This window comes from Microcebus murinus, chromosome X, assembly GCF_040939455.1.
Source record: "Microcebus murinus isolate Inina chromosome X, M.murinus_Inina_mat1.0, whole genome shotgun sequence".
NCBI lineage: Eukaryota > Metazoa > Chordata > Mammalia > Primates > Cheirogaleidae > Microcebus > Microcebus murinus.
Window position 1 is genome coordinate 116,801,083 of NC_134136.1, and position 19,192 is coordinate 116,820,274.

General features: G+C 42.2%; 1 long non-coding RNA gene across 1 annotated transcript in view; it reads right to left on the reverse strand.

The window, feature by feature from the left end:
• Positions 1 to 19,192, reverse strand: part of LOC142865935 (uncharacterized) — a 58,993-nt gene that overhangs the window by 30,565 nt on the left and 9,236 nt on the right. The window lies entirely within an intron of this gene.

Below are 19,192 nucleotides of genomic sequence, written 5' to 3' on the forward strand. Positions count from 1 at the left end.
GCTGGGCATCTACCCAAATGATCCAATGACACTCTACAAAAAAGACACCTGCACTCGAATGTTTATAGCAGCACAATTCATAATTGCAAGGCTGTGGAAACAGCCGAAGTACCCATCAATCCAAGAATGGATTATTAAAATGTGGTATATGTATACCATGGAGTACTATTCAGCTCTAAGAAACAATGGTGATATAGCACATCTTATATTTTCCTGGTTAGAGCTGGAACCCATACTACTAAGTGAAGTATCCCAAGAATGGAAAAACAAGCACCAGATATATTCTCCAGCAAACTGGTATTAACTGAGTAGCACCTAAGTGGACACATAGGTACTACAGTAATAGGGTATTGGGCAGGTGGGAGGGGGGAGGGGGGCAGGTATATACATACATAATGAGTGAGATGTGCACCATCTGGGGGATGGTCATGATGGAGACTCAGACTTTTGGGGGGAGGGGGGAAATGGGCATTTATTGAAACCTTAAAATCTGGACCCCCATAATATGCCGAAATAAAAAAAAAATAGTTCCTGCATCATAGGATTATTTTAAGGACTAAATGAGGTCTTGCATTTGAAAAGAGGAACACTGAGCCAGACACACAGTAGGTAGTATGTACTCAAGAATGTTATGTTAGTATGTTAATATATGATTTATTGAGATCGTAAAGTAGAGTGGAGATTACCAGATCACTTCTGTTTGAGGAATTTGGAATTTGGAGTTCATTCTACTATTAGTTAGGACTCCCTACACTATGATATTGCCTTTTTCCTTTATTTTCCCCATTATATCAAGAATTTGGTTGTGTTTTAATGTCCTCTAAAGCACGTTTCATCCTTTACCCTCACATCTATCTTCTCTTGGGGTCAAACCTTAGAGTTTTGACATATTCCTCAGCAAAAACCACCATTAGAGTTTTATAGTAACCCATTTTCAGGTAAATATAATGTATTAGAGGAAGAATTCCTGCCTCCACCAAGCTTGAAGAGTGATTTATGTACCATGACAGGTTAAAATGAGCTCGTTTCCCACACTGATATAAAACAGGTACTGGGAATTTTGTCCTTCCTGGTTCCTGACTCTGCTCACTTAAAAGGTGATTTATTCTTATCCACTTCTCTATTTTTTCTGACTTTGCCATTATTTTCTCATGAGCAGACATCACTTCAAGTTTTCTTAATGCTTTCATCCTGGGGGCAAGTCTCTGGAAATCACTGGCCAAGGCTTCCTGAGTTTATTTCGTTGAGGCTTTGTTTCCTCCCTGCAGCAGAGTCAATGTTTACATTCCCTATTGAGTTTGCTTCAGACCCAGTCTTGGGATTTTTTGCCCCATTCCCCCTCCACCACTGCCCTCATGCTTCCACCTGCATCTGGTACCAGCCATAGTGGACTGTTGGAACTAAGGACCCCTGTGTTTTACGCCTTCCTGAGAACTTTGTAGCTTAACATTCCTATTTATCTGCTCCTCTGCGTCCTTGTGAGTTTATAGCTTTGGTTGCCTAGGGCACAGGAAATATCATGTGCTTTGATTGATAGCTTTGACTTAGAATAGATAATTGATGTCACTTATCCTTAGTCAGTTACTGACACCCAAACAATACAGTTTTGTATGACAGGAATAGTATCCTGTTAAAAGAAAAGAAAATTGGATATCAGCTGGTTACTTTTGTAAATAGATACCTTTCCAGGTATTCTTTGAAAATAAATGAACTAGACCTTCACCCTGAAACTTGAGTACAATCTGTGTTTAACATTGCTAAAGAGTTTAAAACCAGTCAGCTTCTTCTTCTCTTGTGCTGAGTTCCCCCCTGTGTGGAATCAAATAGGGAGAACAAGATGCCAAAGGAATCAACAATTCCTGAATGCTAACTGCCTGCCAGGCTCTGAGCCCTGCATTTTACCTGGATGGCTCATCTAATGTTCACAAGAACCTTGAGAAGTAGGTATACTATCCCCATACTACAGATGGAAAAATTGAGCCTAAGAGAGGCTCTAGAATTACACATAAATGGTTGATCTAGGATTTAGTCACAGCTATGTCTGGATCTCAAAGTTTACTCCTGTTTAGCTCATCAAAAGAGCACTCTACTGGTCACTGTCATTGAGGCCCAGGTACATGTCACAATAATAATATTTAAAATCTGTATCACATTTTCTAACGTTTAATTAAATCCTTGTGACAATCCTGTGAGGTAATTATTATTATCTCTATTTTACAGATGAAGAAACTAGTGGCAAAGCCAGAATCTAAAGGCAGGTAGTATGGCTCTGCAGTCTCAGTATGCACATAACCTCCTATACTCACAAACATATTTGATCAATTAATCAGATTATTAGCAAATCTCTTTGTTTCAGTTAACCATTTGCTGTACAACAAACTACCCCCAAAACATGGTAGATTAAAAGAATCATTTTATCTTGTTCATGATTTTATGAGTTAGGAATTTAAATGGGTCCTTCCTGAATCCATGTGGCATCAGTTGGGATGACTGGGCCTGGAAGATCTGTTTCCAAAGTGACTTCACATATATACCTGATGCCTCCTTCTTCCTCACTCTTTTTCTCTGTCTTCATATGACATTTCAACTTCTATAGGGCTTGGAATTCTCAAAGTATGGTGGTCTTAGTGTGGTTATACTACTAACTTGGTGGTTGTCTTCTAAGATGAAGGAAGAATTTCCCAGATTAAGTAATGGTTTTGCTCAGAATTGGCATAGTGCCATTTCTGCCATAGGCTAAGAGGAAAAGCACTCACAGAGCCTACTCTGTTTTAAGGGGTAGAGAAATAGACTCCCCCTCTTGCTGGGGAGGTGGCAAGGTCACATTGCAGAAGACTGTGTGGATGTGTCATTTAAAAAAAATGCAATCTGCCATACCTTCCTCCCCAACACAATCAGTCATGGTTTAGAGACTTAAATGTCACAAATAGAATCAATCCGGTAAAGGAATGGCTGTTTATCTCACAGTGCTGTGTCATCTATTTTAGCACTGTAATTTAAGAGTGTCCTTACATAATATATGAACGCATATATTCTATATTAAGTCTACAACAAAGCAACCCAATAGTGTTTCTTGAATGAATAAAATTTTATAATTTTTGATGCCCAGGAAAATTATCTAGCAATAAAGACCCATTTTGATCAAAATTTGAAAAAAATTTCAAGAGAATGTAAAGTCTATTGAAAGGAAGGGTCATAGATGAAACAAAGTTTGTTTTGTGAAATAAGGATTGAACATATGCCATAGACATAGACCTTTGTCATCTCGATCAGCTTAATACAAGGAAGTCTGTTGTTCATCCTGAGCACATATTAGCCATCACAGAGCATGAAGGTGTGCTTATATCTTCAAGGAGGTTGAATGCAGATTGTGCCAGAAATTGGCCTGCATTTGAAAGAATATGTCAATCAAAAGCTATTAAAGTGAGTCCAAGAGCCACGTGAGCTGAGCACATGACAAATATGCCTCTGCATGATGTAACATATGCAGTAATATGCTTTAGTGGCTGCGGATTCAATATGGAGGTGTCTCTTCTGTGTGGAATCCATGATGCTTCCAATCTTTTTAAAAATCTCTTTTGCCAATTTTCTTAGAATTATCAAGTATTTGTCAATATAACAATGATATCTTTTATATGAGTGTAGCACGCTGCTATAATCTACACTACATTTGTGGAATTAACTATGCTACCATCTCTACCCTTTTAGGTGTTCAGTAAATATTTATACAATATACTCATACTGTTTGCTACTGTGTGTTGTTACAAAAGAACACAGCAAGAAAACCTGTGATGTGGCTCATTTATCATATTGGGCATCAATGTTCAAGCCATTATTACTGTAGGAATTATGTGTCTTCAGGAATTTTCTAACAGCATTCCCCAGGCGTTATATGAGAACATAAGAGCTTATAAACAAATCCACTTCAGCTGGATTCAGATCTTGAACCACCTCACACAAAGAATAGAAGCATACCTCTTTCTCTAAGCCTAAGATTAAAAATATAGATCTTTAGCATCTAATCATATGAGGTATCTTTGAACAAAGCATATAGTCCAAGCTTTCTTGGCTACACTGATTATGCCTTCCATTATGCTCATTGATAAGAGCAAGTTAGAGGGGGTCATATGGGCACTTTGAATATAAGACATATAAACAGCACTCACATCCTTTCTCTGGAGTCTGATAAACTCGTTTTGGTGTTCTTTCTTAGAGGAAGGTATTACATGATTTGACCTCATGATATTATCTCTTTTGTTCTTCAACAATCATAATTAAGACCAGGTACACTTATTCATCAAGGATCAATTTAAGTGTAAGACCTTTGGTTCCACCCTGGACTTGGCCATTGTTTCATTGTTTGCATTCTTGAATTCTATCTTTGGCCAGGTGTTTAATGAGGTCTGATTCAGGGACCAATAGACGATGACCTTGCTAAAGAAATTAAGGACATTTTCATAGAAGATTGCAACAAAAACACAAGTATATCCCTGTGAAAAAGAGAAATCAAATATCAGAATGCCCATGGTTTCATATTGCTGTGGGTGGTATATACCCTACTCAATATGTACCTGTTGAAGGTCAAGTTCCCAAGAACTAGGCTCTGAGATAGAGATGTGCATACAGGAGAATTATTAGGGAATCCTTTGAGGATTAAGAAGTGTGGGGAAATGAAAGAAACAAGATTAGGCAGAAGAAGTCATTGGATTGAAAAGCAGTTACAACAAAGGCCTCAGCCAAGCCTATGGGGATCTGAAGACCTGGGATGGTTCTGAAGAATTTTTCCAAATTGGGTCAAGTGGGTCAAGTCTTTATATATGAAGATTGACCAGTCATTGAATGTCAGTTACCCCACAAGAAGTGGGTATGACCTTGGGTTAGTCAGATATCTTCAGCAGAAGGCAATTTCTAGAAAGGGCTAACAGCTTAAGGTTGTCAGCTGCCAACATTCCCAAAACCTGAGAGAATGAGTGCTTTAATACTGGAGGTAGCATCTTAGCAGCACACCATAGCATCTAGTATAGTGCTTATAATATGTAAAATAAGCACCATGTGACAATTAAGGACATTCAGGTCTTTCTCGATCTTTTTGTTATTGTTATAAAATTCTTTTTTATTATTTTTCTCCATATTTTAAATTTCAGAATGTTACAGGTGTACAGATGTTTTGGTTACATGGATAGCTTTTGTACTGCTTGAGTCAAAATTATAAATGTGCCCATCACCCAGATAGTGTACATTGTACCCGTTAGGTATGATTTCACCTATCCCCTCCTCCCCAATTCCACCTGCATGATTTCCATTGAGTTTTACTTCCATCTGTGCACATGAGTGCTGATCGATTAATTCCAATTTAATAGTGAGTACATGTGGTGTCTGTTTTTCCATTCTTGCGACACTTCACTTAGGAGAATGGTCTCCAGTTCCAACCAGATTGTAGTAAAAGGAACAAATTAATATTTTATGGATTAGTAGTACTCTATAGTATACATACACCACATTTTATTAATCCACTCATGAATTGATGGGCAATTGGGTTGATTCCACATCTTGGCAATTGTGAATTGTGCTGCAATAAATATTTGAGTGCAAGTGTCTTTTTGAAAAAATATCTTTTTTTTCTTTTGGAAAAAAATCCCAGTAGTGGGATTGCTGGATCAAATAGTATGTCTACTTTTAGTCTTTGAGGAATCTCCATACTATTTTCTATAGAGGTTTCACTAGTTTTCAGTCCTACCAAGAGTGTACAAGTCTCCCTTTCTCTCTGCACCCATGCCTAGTATCTATTGTTTTAGGACTTTTTAATAAAAGCCATTCTCACTGGGGTTAGGTGATATCTCACTGTGGTTTTGATTTGCATTTCTCTAATAATTAGTGATGTTCACAATTTTTTGAAAAGCTTCTATTCATGCCTTTTACCCACTTTTTAATGTGGTTATTTGATTTTTTTCTTGAATTGCTTGAGTTCTTTTTTTTTAATTTTTTTTTATTTTAGCATATTATGGGGGTACCAGTGTTAATGTTACGTATATTGCCCAGGCCCCCACTCACCCCTCGAGTAAGCGCTTCAAGCGTGTCCATCATCTAAACGTTGCACCTCTTACTTGTTGTGTTTGTATGTACCCATCCCTCCTCCCCCCTCCCACCTGCTCGACAACTCATAAATGTTGTTCCTATATGTCCACTTAGGTGTTGATCTGTTAATACCAATTTGCTGGTGAGTACATGTGGTGCTTGTTTTTCCATTCTTGAGATACTTCACTTAGTAGAATGGGTTCCAGCTCTATCCAGGAAGATACAAGAGGTGCTATATAATGATTGTTTCTTAAAGCTGAGTAGTATTCCATAGTATAAATATACCACCTTTTATTAATCCACTCATGAATTGATGGGCACTTGGGATGTTTCCACAGTTTTGCAATTGTGAATTGTGCTGCTATAAACATTCGAGTGCAGGTGTCTTTTTCATAAGGTGACTTTTGATCTTTTGGGTAGATGCTCAGTAGTGGAATTGCTGGATCAAATGGTAAATCTACTTGTATTGCTTTGAGGTATCTCCATATTGCTTTCCACAGAGGTTGAATTAGTTGGCAGTCCCACCAGCAGTGTAGGAGTGTTCCTATCTCTCCGCATCCATGCCAGCATTTATTGTTTGGGGACTTTTTGATAAAGGCCATTCTCACTGGAGTTAAGTGAGATCTCATTGTAGTTTTGATTTGCATTTCCCTGATGATTAGAAATGATGAGCATTTTTTCATATATTTGTTGGCCATAATTCTGTCTTCTTTTGAAAAGTTTCTGTTCATGTCCTTTGCCCATTTATTGATGGGGTTGTTTGATTTTTTCTGGCTGATTTTTCTGAGTTTTAAATAGACTCTAGTTATAAGCCCTTCATCAGATATGTAGCTTGCAAAAATTTTCTTCCAATCTGTGGGTTGTCGGTTTGCTGTCTTGACAGTTTCTTTGGCTGCGCAGAAGCTTTTTAATTTGATCATGTCCCATTTGTTTATATTAGTTGCTGCTGTGATTGGCTTTGGGGTCGTCTTCATAAATTCTTTGCCTAAGCCAATGTCTAGAAGAGTATTTCCAACATTTTCCTCTAGAATTCTAATAGTTTCACACCTAAGGTTAAAATCTATTACCCAGTGTGAGTTGATTTTTGTCAGAGGTGAAAGGTATGGGTCTTGTTTCAGTCTTCTACATGTGGCTATCCAGTTTACCCAGCACCACTTATTAGATAAGTATTCTTTTCCCCAGTGTATGTTTTTGTCTGATTTGTTGAAGATTAGTTGGCTATATGAGGATGATTTTACATCTGGGTTGTCTGCTCTGTTCCACTGGTCAGTATCCCTGTTCTTGTGCCAGACTCAAGCTGCTTTAATGACTATAGCCTTGTAGTATAGTTTGAAGTCTGGTAAATTGATACCTCTTATTTTGTTTTTATTGCCTAGGATTGATTTTGCTATACGGGGTATTGTCTGGTTCCATACGAAGCGTAAAATTATTTTTTCTATATCTGTGAAAAATGATGATAGTATTTTGATAGGGATTGCATTGACTCTGTAGGTCACTTTGGGTAGTATAGACATTTTAACAATGTTGATTCTGCTGACCTATGAGCATGGTACATTCTTCCACCTGTTTACATCCTCTGCTATTTCCTTCTTCAGTGTTTCATAGTTCTCCCTGTAGAGGTCTTTTACCTCCTTAGTTAAATATAGTCCTAGGTACTTTATTTTCTTTGTTGCTATTTTTAAGGGAATTCAGTCTTTGATTTGGTTCTCACTTTTACTGTTGGCATATATGAATGCCTCTGATTTCTGTGTGTTGATTTTGTATCCTGAGACTTTACTGAATTCATTTATCAATTCAAGGAGTCTGTTGGTTGAATCCTTGGGGTTTTCTAGTTATAATATCATATCATTAGCAACGAGTGAGAGTTTGATCTCTTTTGCTCCCATTTGGACACCCTTAATTCTTTTCTTTTGTATGATTTCTGTAGCAAGGACTTCCAGCACTATGTTGAATACAAGTGGAGATAGTGGACAACCTTGTCTTGTTCCAGTTCTAAATGGGAATGCTTTCAATTTTTCTCCATTCAGTATGATATTGGCTGTGGGTTTGTCATATATGGCTTGTATCATTTTTAGATAAGTCCCATTTATGCCTATTTTATTCAGCATTCTTATCATAAAAGGGTGTTGAATTCTGTCGAATGCTTTTTCTGCATCTATCGAGAGGATCATATGGTCTTTGTTTCTGCCTTTGTTTATGTGGTGAATTACATTTATAGATTTGTGTATGTTAAACCATCCCTGCATCCCTGGGATGAAGCCCACTTGGTTGTGATGGATTCTTTTCTTGGCAAGCACCTGGATTTGATTGGCTAGGATTTTGTTGATAATTTTTGCATCTATATTCATAAGGGGTATTGGTCTGTAGTTTTCCTTTTTTGTCGCATCCTTTCCTGGTTTTGGTGTCAGGGTTATGTTTGCTTCATAAAATGTGTTGGGGAAGTTTCCATCCTTCTCGATGTTGTGCAATAATTTCTGCAGGATAGGCACCAGTTCTTCCTTGTAGGTGTGGTAAAATTCGGGTATGAAACCATCTGGTCCAGGACTTTTCTTTTTAGGAAGGTTTTTTATTGCTGTTTCAATTCAATACTTTTATATTGGTCTGTTCAGGAATTCTGTTTCTTCCTGGTTGAGCTTAGGAGGCTGTTTGATTCTAAGAAATTGTCCATTTCCTCCACATTTTCCAGTTTGTGTGCATAGAGGTTTTTGCAGTAATCATGAATTATATCTTATATCTCTGTGGCATCTGTTGTAATTTCTCCCTTATTGTTCCTGATAGAGCTTATTAGAGATTTTTCTTTTCTGCTTTTCATTAGTCTAGCCAAAGGTGTGTCAATTTTGTTTATTTTTTCAAAGAACCAACTTTTTGTTTTGTGCATCTTCTGTATGCTTTCCCTGTTGTCAATTTACTTTAGTTCTGATTTGATCTTAATGATTTCACTTCTTCTGTTGGGTTTGGGCTTGGCCTGTTCATTTTCTAGCTCTTTGAGACAATTCATTAGGTTGTCTATTTGTGATCTTTTAGACTATTGGATATAAGCATTTATGAAACTAAACTTTCCTCTCTGGACTGCTTTAGCTGTGTCCCACAGGTTTTGATAACTTGTGTCTCCTTTGTCATTTAGTTCAAAGAATCTTTTGATTTCCATCTTGATTTCCTCATTTATGAAGTGGTCATTCAGAAGAAGGTTGTTTAGTTTCCATGACTTTGTGTAGAAATGAGAGTTCCTGTTAGGATTGATTTCTACTTTTATTCCATTGTGATCTGAAAAGATACGTGGTATAATTTCTATTTTTTTAATTGTTTGAAACATGCTTTGTGTCCTAGGATATGGTCAATCTTAGAGAATGACCCATGAGCTGATGAGAAGAATGTATATTCAGTGGTTTGGGGGTAGAATGTCCTGTAAATGTCAGTCAGGCCCATTTGTTCTAGAGTTCTGCTTAAGTCCATTATTTCTTGGTTGATTTTCTGTTTGTAGGATCTGTCCTGTGCTGTCAGTGGGGTGTTAAAGTCTCCAACTATTATGGTGTTGTTATTTATCCATTTGTTTAGATCAAGTAGAGTTTTCTTTATGAATCTGGGTGCACCTAGGTTGGGTGCATATATATTTAGAATTGTTGTCTTCTTTTCGAACTATACCCTTCACCATTATATAGTGACCCTCTTTGTCTTTTATTACTTTGTTATTTATAAACTAAGTTATCTGTAGTCAGCACAACCCTGCCAGGTTTCTTTTGCCTTCCATTTGCTTGAAATATTGATCTCCACCCTTTTACTTTTAGTCTAACTGCATCCTTGCAGGTTTGATATGTTTCCTGAAGGCAGCAGATACTTGGCTTGTATTTTTTTATCCATTCAGCCAGCTTATGTCTCTTGAGTGGAGAGTTCCAGCCATTCACATTTATTGAGATAACTGATAAGTGGGGCAGATTTCTGTTCATTATGTTGTGTTAACCTTTTTTACTTTGTTTTCTCTCTTGAGCCATTGTGGTTTCTTGGCTTTGATCTTTAGCTTTTGAGTAGATTTACATTTGTGAGTGTTTATTTTTCTGTTCCGTGGGTAACACTGTTTTGAGTACTTCTGGAAGGGCTAGTCTTGTCTTGGTGAATTCTCTCAGTCTCTGCTTATCTGAGAATCTCTTGGTTTGTCCTTCATGTACAAAACTTAGTTTTGAAGGGAATAAGATTCTAGGCTGGGCATTATTCTGTTTCAGAAGAGGGAGAATGTGGCAGCGGTCTCTCCTTGCTTGCAAAGTTTCAGTAGAGAAGTCTGGCGTTATTCAGATTATCTTTCTTTGTATGTTACTTGCTTCTTTCACCTTACATCTCGTAGAAGGGCCTCTTTGATTGATATTTTGGTCAGTCTGAGACTGCATATCGTGAAGTCTTCCTGTTTGCATTGAATCTCCCAGGGGTCCTTTGAGCTTCTTGAACTTGTATATTGAGATTTTGAGCAAGGCCTGGGAAATTTTCCTCTATTATATCTTCAAATAGCTTATCCAACCCTTGAGTGTTTTCTTCCTCTTCTTGGGTAACCCTATAACCCTCACATTATGTTTCTTCACATAATCCCACATCTCTTGTAGGCTTTGCTCTTTTCTTTTGTTTCTCTTCTCTACCTGTGTGACTGAATTATTTAATTGGAAGGTGTTATCTTCAATCTCTGAGATTCTTTCTTCTGTTTGATCTCCCCTGTTCTTGAGCCTTTCCACTGTGTTTTGTAGTTCCCTGAATTGTTTTTTCATTTCCAAGAGTTCAGTTAGATTTTTCTTCATTGTTTCAATTTCTTTACTGAATTTTTGTTCCAGGTCCTGGAGTCTTTTTGCATTTTCTTTGTGTTTATTATCCAGTTTTTCTTGCAACTCATTCAATTTTCTTTCGATCTACACTTGAAATTCTTCTTCTGTCATTTTAGTGGTCTGATTTTGGTTGGTGTCCATTTCTAAGGGGCTGGTATTCCTCTTTGGGGGTGCATTTTCAGTTTGAGTTTTCATATTTCCAGAGTTCCTTCACTGATTTCTTCCCATCTCTATCAGTTGTTGCTTCTTTCCTTTATGTTTTTGTTTGGGTAATGACACACCCTGTTTAGTCTCTGAGCCAGTTGGTGGTGTTTGTGGGTGAGATTCGACCACACCCTGTATGATGAGTCAGTAGGTGCTGTGCAAAGGGTGTGCAGAATGTCCTCCTTGTCAGTAGATGGTGCTGCTTGGAGAAGCAGGCTATACTGCTGTTTTTGTATCCTGTAACCAGCTCTTATTCCCCTGGAGAGGCACTCTAGTGCCTCAGGAGGTGGCTGGGGCTCTGGGACTTCCAGGTGTGTCGTTATTCTCCACTTCAATGAGGGCTGGTCTTGGAGTGAGTCTTGGCGGAGCTGGGTTGGATAAGCCTTCCCTCAGGCACCACAAATGCTGTTATCAGGGGTCAAAGTTATGTTCTCTGCTTCCAGGAAAAGCTGTCAGGGAGCGGCTGGAATGGCCCCGCTCAGTCAGAAAGTCTGTGTGTGTGGGTGGGGCTGTCTGAGACCCGCAGTCTGGAGCAGGCCTCGCTCCTTTCCACCCTCCCAACTCCACGGCTTCTCCTGGGTCTCTGCCAGCAGGCCAGACCTCATGCCATCAGGTCTCTGAGTGTGATGTGGGCCGGGAAGTTCCCTGCACAGGTTCGCCACCTGGGCTGGGCACACGCCCCCTGCCCCCTTGGGAGAAGGGTTGCCCTCAAGCACTCTGATCTGCCCTTAAGGGCACACACACGAATATCCCTTCTGTGCCCTGGGCAATACGAGATCTGGGTGCATGGTATCTGGTCCTCAGGTCTGACCTCTGGGCCCTGGAATTCAATCCCTGATCCCACCAGGGAGAGGAGTGCCAGTCTCAATTCACCCACAGGAGCCCAAGCTGGGTTGATGTCTCTCAGCATCTCAGGAGAATAGGTCTTCCCCATTCTCCTGTAGTCACTGAGCCAGCAGCACCTGGGAGGGCTGGCGGGTAGGGAGCTCACAGTCTGATTACCCCTCATTCAGCTGAAGGGCCCTAAAAGGGAAGGTCCCATTCCCTGGCGATGCCTCCAGCTGGTGGCTATATTGTCTGTTCTGGCAGCCGTGGTTAGCATCGGGGGAGGGGAAAGTGCAACAATCGGCTTGAGTTCTTTATAGATTTTGGTTATCAGCCTTTATCAGATATATAGCATGCAAATATTTTCTCCCATTCTTTAGGTTGTCTATTTGCTCTGTTAATTGTTTTCTTAACTGTGCAGAAACTTTTTAATTTAATCAAGTCCCATTTATTTATTTTTGTTGTTGCAAAAATAAACAACAAATTATTTTGTTGTTTTTGTTATCTATTTTTTGTTGTTTTATTTGTGATTGCCCTTGGGGTCTCCTTCATAAATTCTTTGCCTAAGCCAATATCTAGAAGAGTTTTTCCAACATTTTCTTCTAGAATTTTTATGGTTCCATGTCTTAGGTTTAAGTCTTTTACCCTTCTTGAACTAATTATTGTGAGTGGTGAGAGATATGGAACCTGTTTCAATCTTTTACATGTGGTTATCCAATTTTCCTAGAACCATTTATTGAATAGGTTCTTAATGTTTACTGGAATTTTGTTCTACAAATAGTACCTATTCCTGAGCTACTTCATGATATATTGAGAAGAATATTTCATGAATGCCAAGCAATTGTTGATTTCTCAGCCTATCAGTGCATTTTCATGAATATGCATTATTTTTTCTTACAATTCATGCTTCACCTTAGGAGAAAAAAATGCCAGATATTTCTGAGGCATTGATTGCTTTCTATTCAAAAAAAGATTGCCATCTGCATAACCCAAATCTCACACAAATTGAAAAAGGAAGATCTTGCTATTATTTCAGGAATCAAACACTTTATGAATACCTCTATTGTCACGTCTTAGCAATTTGTAATAATCTACTTACCAGTTTTTATAAGAGAAGCTTCATTTATTTATGTGTTTATTTTAATTTATTTAGTTATTTAATGCTTCCTATATCCTGGGTACTGTTCTAAGTGCTTAACAAATAGTAATTCATTTCATTCTTATAACCACCACATGAGTTAGGTCTAATCATTAAACCTATTTTACTGATGAGTGAACTGAGGCATAGTTTAATAGAAGATTAAGTAACTCACACATCTGGTAAGTAGTGAAGCTGGGATTTCAACCCAGACAATCTGCTTCCAGAGTCCCTGTTCATTGCCACATGCTGTACTACCTTTATAATATCATATATTAAAGCTATGTGTCTTCTGATACTCCATGGAAGTATGGATATGAGATCTCCATTTCTCACTCTTTGATGCTGCCCAAACAATATGTTAATCCTAAGGGATCCCTAACTGTCTGTCTCTTGTGTGTTTGTATATGTGGTGTGGAGGAGGGGAGTGGTGGAGGAAAAGTTGGGGGAAGGATAGAGGGAAAATGGTGGTGTTGGTGATAAGGGTATAAGCAGATAGTATGAGTAAAGAAGACAAGATTTATGTACACATAAAATTTATGTTCTTAGTCTAAGAAACAGTAATTATATTATCATATCAAGATTATATCCTATAATATCATGGAAGATCACACTAGAAGCTAGGACTAGGCTGGTAGTCTAAAATTACTCCTGAGACAAAAATACCTTAAAGCAGTTCCATCCAATCCAGATTAGTCAGGAAAGCCTAGCAAAATAATCTACTTTTCCATGTGAGGTTAACTAAGAAACTTTGGTCAAAAATACACATCCATTTTTCTAGACCATGTCATGGTAAGACTATTTTTTTTTCTTTTTTTCACTATGCTCAATTCTTCCTCAAACTATCTTGTGGTTCTCCCAGTTTAATTTTAAATGTCATAGATACGCACCAGTTATTGAAACAGATATTGCCAACTAGATTCCTTTCTAATGGTGATGTCTTATTTACTTCTCTTACATTATGCCTTTTAGAAAAGAACTTTCTCAGGAATGTAATTCAGACCAGTGCAGCCTCCTAATACATGGGCAAAAAGAGTTTTCATTGTTCTATAGGCTACTTCCGCCTCTACCCCAAGGCCCAGTCTTGCCATGTAACTAATGGGGCAGTATCACAAGATTTGCTTTCAGGCTCTCTATTCTGTTTGAGCAGCAGATTTGAGGTGCAATAAAAATGATGCAGATGCTTCTTTGCCTAAACTACTCTCCAATCTCCTCTCTGTACTACAAAATCAACAAAACTATTTCCTGTTCAGGCAACTGTGGGCAATAGATCTGGGCTGCCCATGGTCCAAATCACAGAAATATTTCCCATAAGTCAGTATGACAACAAAAGATCTAAGATTGTTTTTTAAATTTATTTTCTAGCCAAGTACCCTGTAAATTCCCCCAAATCATATATTGAGTCATATTCACCCACATCAGAGGGGCCAAAGTGAAGAATGCTTGTATTTCCATACCCACTAGTGTAACAGATGACTTTGAACTAGTTAGCAAGAATGCCAACTTGAAAGAGGTCCAGGTCCTTGCCTGCAAGAGTGGCCACTGCGTTGGTGCTCTGGGGCTTGGACCCTGGCTAGCCAGAAAATAAACCTCCTCTTGTGTGATTGCATCCTCAATGTCTCTGCTTTTCTGTCCGGTGGGGCTGCGGAAGGTCGGTCCCTAACATTTGGGGGCTCGTCCAGGATTTGCCTTCCCCACAGACTACCGGATAGAATTCAGGGCTGAGGGAGGAGTGTGAAAATCCACCCCGGACTAGCCGGGTGTGGTGTTGGGCAAGGGACGCAGAATCCCCTTGCAGGACCCCGAATCAGGACGCCGGCACAGGACCTAGGCGGACGCGCTGGTGGGTCGCCGGTAGGAGCCAGGCGGAGACGTCCTCTGGCCCCGTTTGGACTACGGAGCTGACCTTGTAGCCTAGGGCTTGGTCAGGAGGAGACCGGGGAGCAGGTCCGGACTAGGTTAGGTTGTCTGTTTACCTCACTGTCCACTTGTCTGTTGTCTGCTTTGTTTGTCGCCGGCTTTCTGTGTGTGTGTGTGTATGTGTGTGTGTGTGTGTGTGTGAGTGAGTGTGACATCTCTCATTGGCTTGTTGGAGTCTCTGGGTTATGTGGTTTCAGCCTGAGAACCCATCAGGGTTGCATGGGTTTTTGGGCTGGGGCCGTGGAATCAGGGGACCCACGAAAAGATCTGCAGGGGTGACTAGAACCTCCAGGTGAGTATTCCCCTGCATGGGCTGGCAGCACACAGTGTATCTCCTGCTGCCCAGTGCCAGGAGTGGCTAGTGCGGGAGGGGCACGGCCGTTACCTCCATAGGGAGTGTGAAAGGCTAGGGATTCAGATCCTTGTCCCCAGGGCCCCAACTGCAGAATATCGGTTTGGGCATCTGCCTAATATCAACTAGCCATAGGACAGGCTCTAACAACGCCGTTGTCCATCCTTGTGAGCCATTTTAAGGATGTCAGGGCAAGGGCACACAACCTGTCCCTGGAGGTCAAGAAGGGAAAGTTTGTTACCCTTTGTGAGGCTGAGTGGCCCACGTTTGGAGTGGGGTGGCCCAGAGAGGGCTCGTTTGATGCCTCCTTGATCAAAAAGGTAAAAGGGGTGGTATTTGGCCACCATGGCCACACTGATCAGATCCCCTATATTGTGGTCTGGCAAGACTTGGTTCTAGACCCGCCACCCTGGCTGAAGGCCCTCCTACCCGCCCCGAGGGGAAAGGCGGAAGTTCTGGCAGTTAAAGAGGTCAGAAAGGAGAGGGCACGCAGTCCGCAGTCCGTTGGGACGCCAGTGTTGCCGGACTCCAATCTCCGAGAATCTGAGAGACCTAATTAATCTTTTAGACTCTGTTCTTTTTACTCATCACCCCACCTGAGATGATTGCCAGCAGTTGCTTAAGGTGCTCTTCACAACGGAGGAAAGAGAAAGGATTCAGGAGGAGGCACGGAAGCTGCTTCCGGGGGAGAACGGCAGACCTACAACAAACCCGCAAACCATCGACCAGACTTTTCCCCTTGAACGGCCGCTTTGGGACTACAATGAGGCTGAAGGTAGGGAGCATCTCCGGGTCTACCGCCAGACTCTGATGGCTGGTCTCCGTATGGTGGCGCAAAAGCCGACCAATTTGGCCAAGGTAGGAGATGTTCATCAGGGGCCGGAGAGCCTGGCAGCATGCTTAGAGAGGATCATAGAGGCCTTCTGGCAGTACACCCCATAGATCCCACAATGGAGGAGAGTAAGGCAGCTGTTATGATGGAGTTTGTCAATCAGGCGGCCCCTGACATTAGGCTCAAGGTGCAGAGAATAGATAGATTGGACGAGAAGACTCTGCAGGACCTGTTAGAAGTGGCGGAGAAGGTCTATAACAATAGACACATGCCAGAAGACAGGTTAGAGAGGATCAGGATAGAAGATAGGAAATTCCAAGCTGGGGAAGCACAGAAAGCAAACAGAGAGATGGCTAAAATCCTGCTAGCCACCATAAAAGGGGGGCAGATAGGGTCAGAGGATAGGGAAAGGCCCTGGTGGGAGAGGCTAAGAAAGATCAATGTGCCAATTGCAAAGAGCATGGGCTTGGGGCCCGAGAGTGCCCCAAAAAGAAAGGGGGGTGAAGACTTGGAGGTCCTAAAAAAGTCATGGTTGCAGGACAAGTGACAGACGAATAGGGAAGACGGGGTTCGGTCCCTTTCCCCGAACCTAGGGTAACTTTGCAAGTGGAGGGGAACCCAGTCAGCTTCCTCATAGATACAGGAGCAGAACATTTGGTACTAACGGAAGACACAGGAAAATTGTCCAGTAAGACCAGTTGGGTGCAGGGGGCAACAGGAGCCAAACTAAATTGGTGGACCACGTGGGAGAGATTGGATTTGGGTTCAGGACAAGTGAGTCATGCCTTTATGGTCATCCCTGAGTGCCCCACACCACTACTGGGAAGAGACATTCTTACCAAGCTTAAGGCTCAAATTCATTTTGAAAAAGAGGGAGTAATAATAACTGATAATAAAAGCAATCTCATCAATAGCCCCCGGGTCACTCAGATCCTGACCCTGACACAGGCAGATGAATATAGACTGTACTAGCCCACAAAAAGCAGAGAGGAAGGCATGGAGCAATGGCTCTGTGTATTTCCCATGGTGTGGGCCGAGACAGGGGGCACAGGATGGGCAAAACACCGGCCGCCTCTTTATGTTGAGTTAAAACCCGGAGCCGAGCCAGCCCGAGTCAGACAGTACCCCATGTCCCAGGAAGGCAGAGTGGGAATTACGCCCCACATTCAGAGACTCCTGGACAGTGGGATTCTCCGGAAATGCCAGTCGGCCTGGAACACCCCCCTGTTGCCGGTGAAGAAACCGGCGGGGTAAGGACTATAGGCCTGTGCAAGACCTCAGGGAAGTCAATGCAAGGGGCCCTGGATATCTACCCTACAGTCCCTAACCCCCATACTCTGTTGAGCTCTCTCTCTCCCACGCTGTCTTGGTATACCATCCTAGACCTAAAGGATGCCTTCTTTAGCCTGGCAGTGGCGACACGCAGCCAGGAGACTTTCGCCTTTGAGTGGCAGGACGACAGAGAGGAATTCATGGGCAGCTGACGTAGAGGAGACTGCCCCAGGGGTTTAAAAACTCGCCTACCCTGTTCAAGGAGGCCCTCCATGATGAGCTTGGGTTTTCGGAAAAGGCTCGACCTCTGTATGAAGGGTGTAGGGCGGTGCGAGCATGGGAGTGGACTGTGCAAATGGAAGACGCTTTTCAGGCCCTGAGGGCAGCCATGCTGGAAGCCCCGGCCCTAGCACTCCCTGATCCTACAAAAGAGTTTCACCTGTTCATAGATGAGAAGAGGGGAATAGTCAAGGGGGTATTCACGCAGGCCCTGGGACCCTGGAAGAGACCGGTGGTGTACTTGTCAAAAAAAACTAGATCCGGTGGCGGCGGGGTGGCCAGCGTGCTTGTGAATCACCGCAGCCACGGCCCTGTTGGTCAAAGACGCTGATAAGCTCACCCTAGGGCAGCGGCTGCAGATCACCACCCTGCACGCCATAGAGGGGGTTCTGAAGCAGCCACTGGGACGGTGGATCACAAATGCGAGGCTGACTCATTACCAAGGACTTTTGCTGGACGCACCCCGCATCGAGTTCCAGACCCCTGCCGCCTTGAATCCGGCTACGCTTCTGCCAACCCCCGATGCAGCCGCACCTGAACGTGATTGCCTTGAGATCCTAGCCGAGACCCAGACGACCCGTAGATACTTGAAGTATCGCCCCCTTCCAGGTAGCAACCTGACCTGGTTCACGGACGGAAGCAGTTTCATCTGGGACGGACGCAGGTACGCAGAGGCGGCCATAGTAGATGACCAAGGTAAACTTATCTGGGCGGCATGCCTTCCGCAAGGGACATCTGCTCAGAAGGCAGAACTAATAGCACTGACGGAGGCTCTTAGCCAGGCCCGAGGAAAAAGGCTGACGGTATACACTGACAGCCGCTTTGCCTTTGGGACTGTGCACATACATAGGGCCCTCTACAGGGAAAGGGGCTTCATCACGGCAGAGGGAAAGGAAATTAAGCACATGCCTGAAATACTCCACCTACTAGAGGCTGTTTTGCTGCCAAAGGCAGTGGCGGTAGTCCATACCCCGGGACACCAGAGCAGGGATTCAGTGGAAGCACGGGGCAATCGGAGAGCAGACGCTAAAGCTAAGAAGGCTGCAGAAGACACTCCGCAGCCAAACATCCTGCACCTTAGCCTGCCACCCCCTGGAGGCATGTTGCCTCCTCTGCCAGACTATTCCAGTGTAGATGAGGTCTGGGCCTCAGAGCAGCTATGTATAAGTGAAAGTGAAGATGGCTGGTTGCAGGACGAAGGGCATCGCCTAATAGTGCCAGAACTCTTAGGACGCCACCTGTTAGAACACCTGCATCAGACCACACATCTAGGGAAGAGAAAGATGCTGCAACTGCTGGACACTGCTCAACTAAGGTTCAAGTCACAAGGACGGGTTCCAGATGACATCGTCAAAAGTTGCCGAGCCTGTCAGGTCATGCAGCCGGGGAGGACCAGAGGGACCCACGCAGGTATGAGGGAAAGGGGGAGGCAGCCAGGACTATTTTGGGAAGTGGATTTCCCAGAGGTCAAGCCTAGAAAATACGGGTACCGA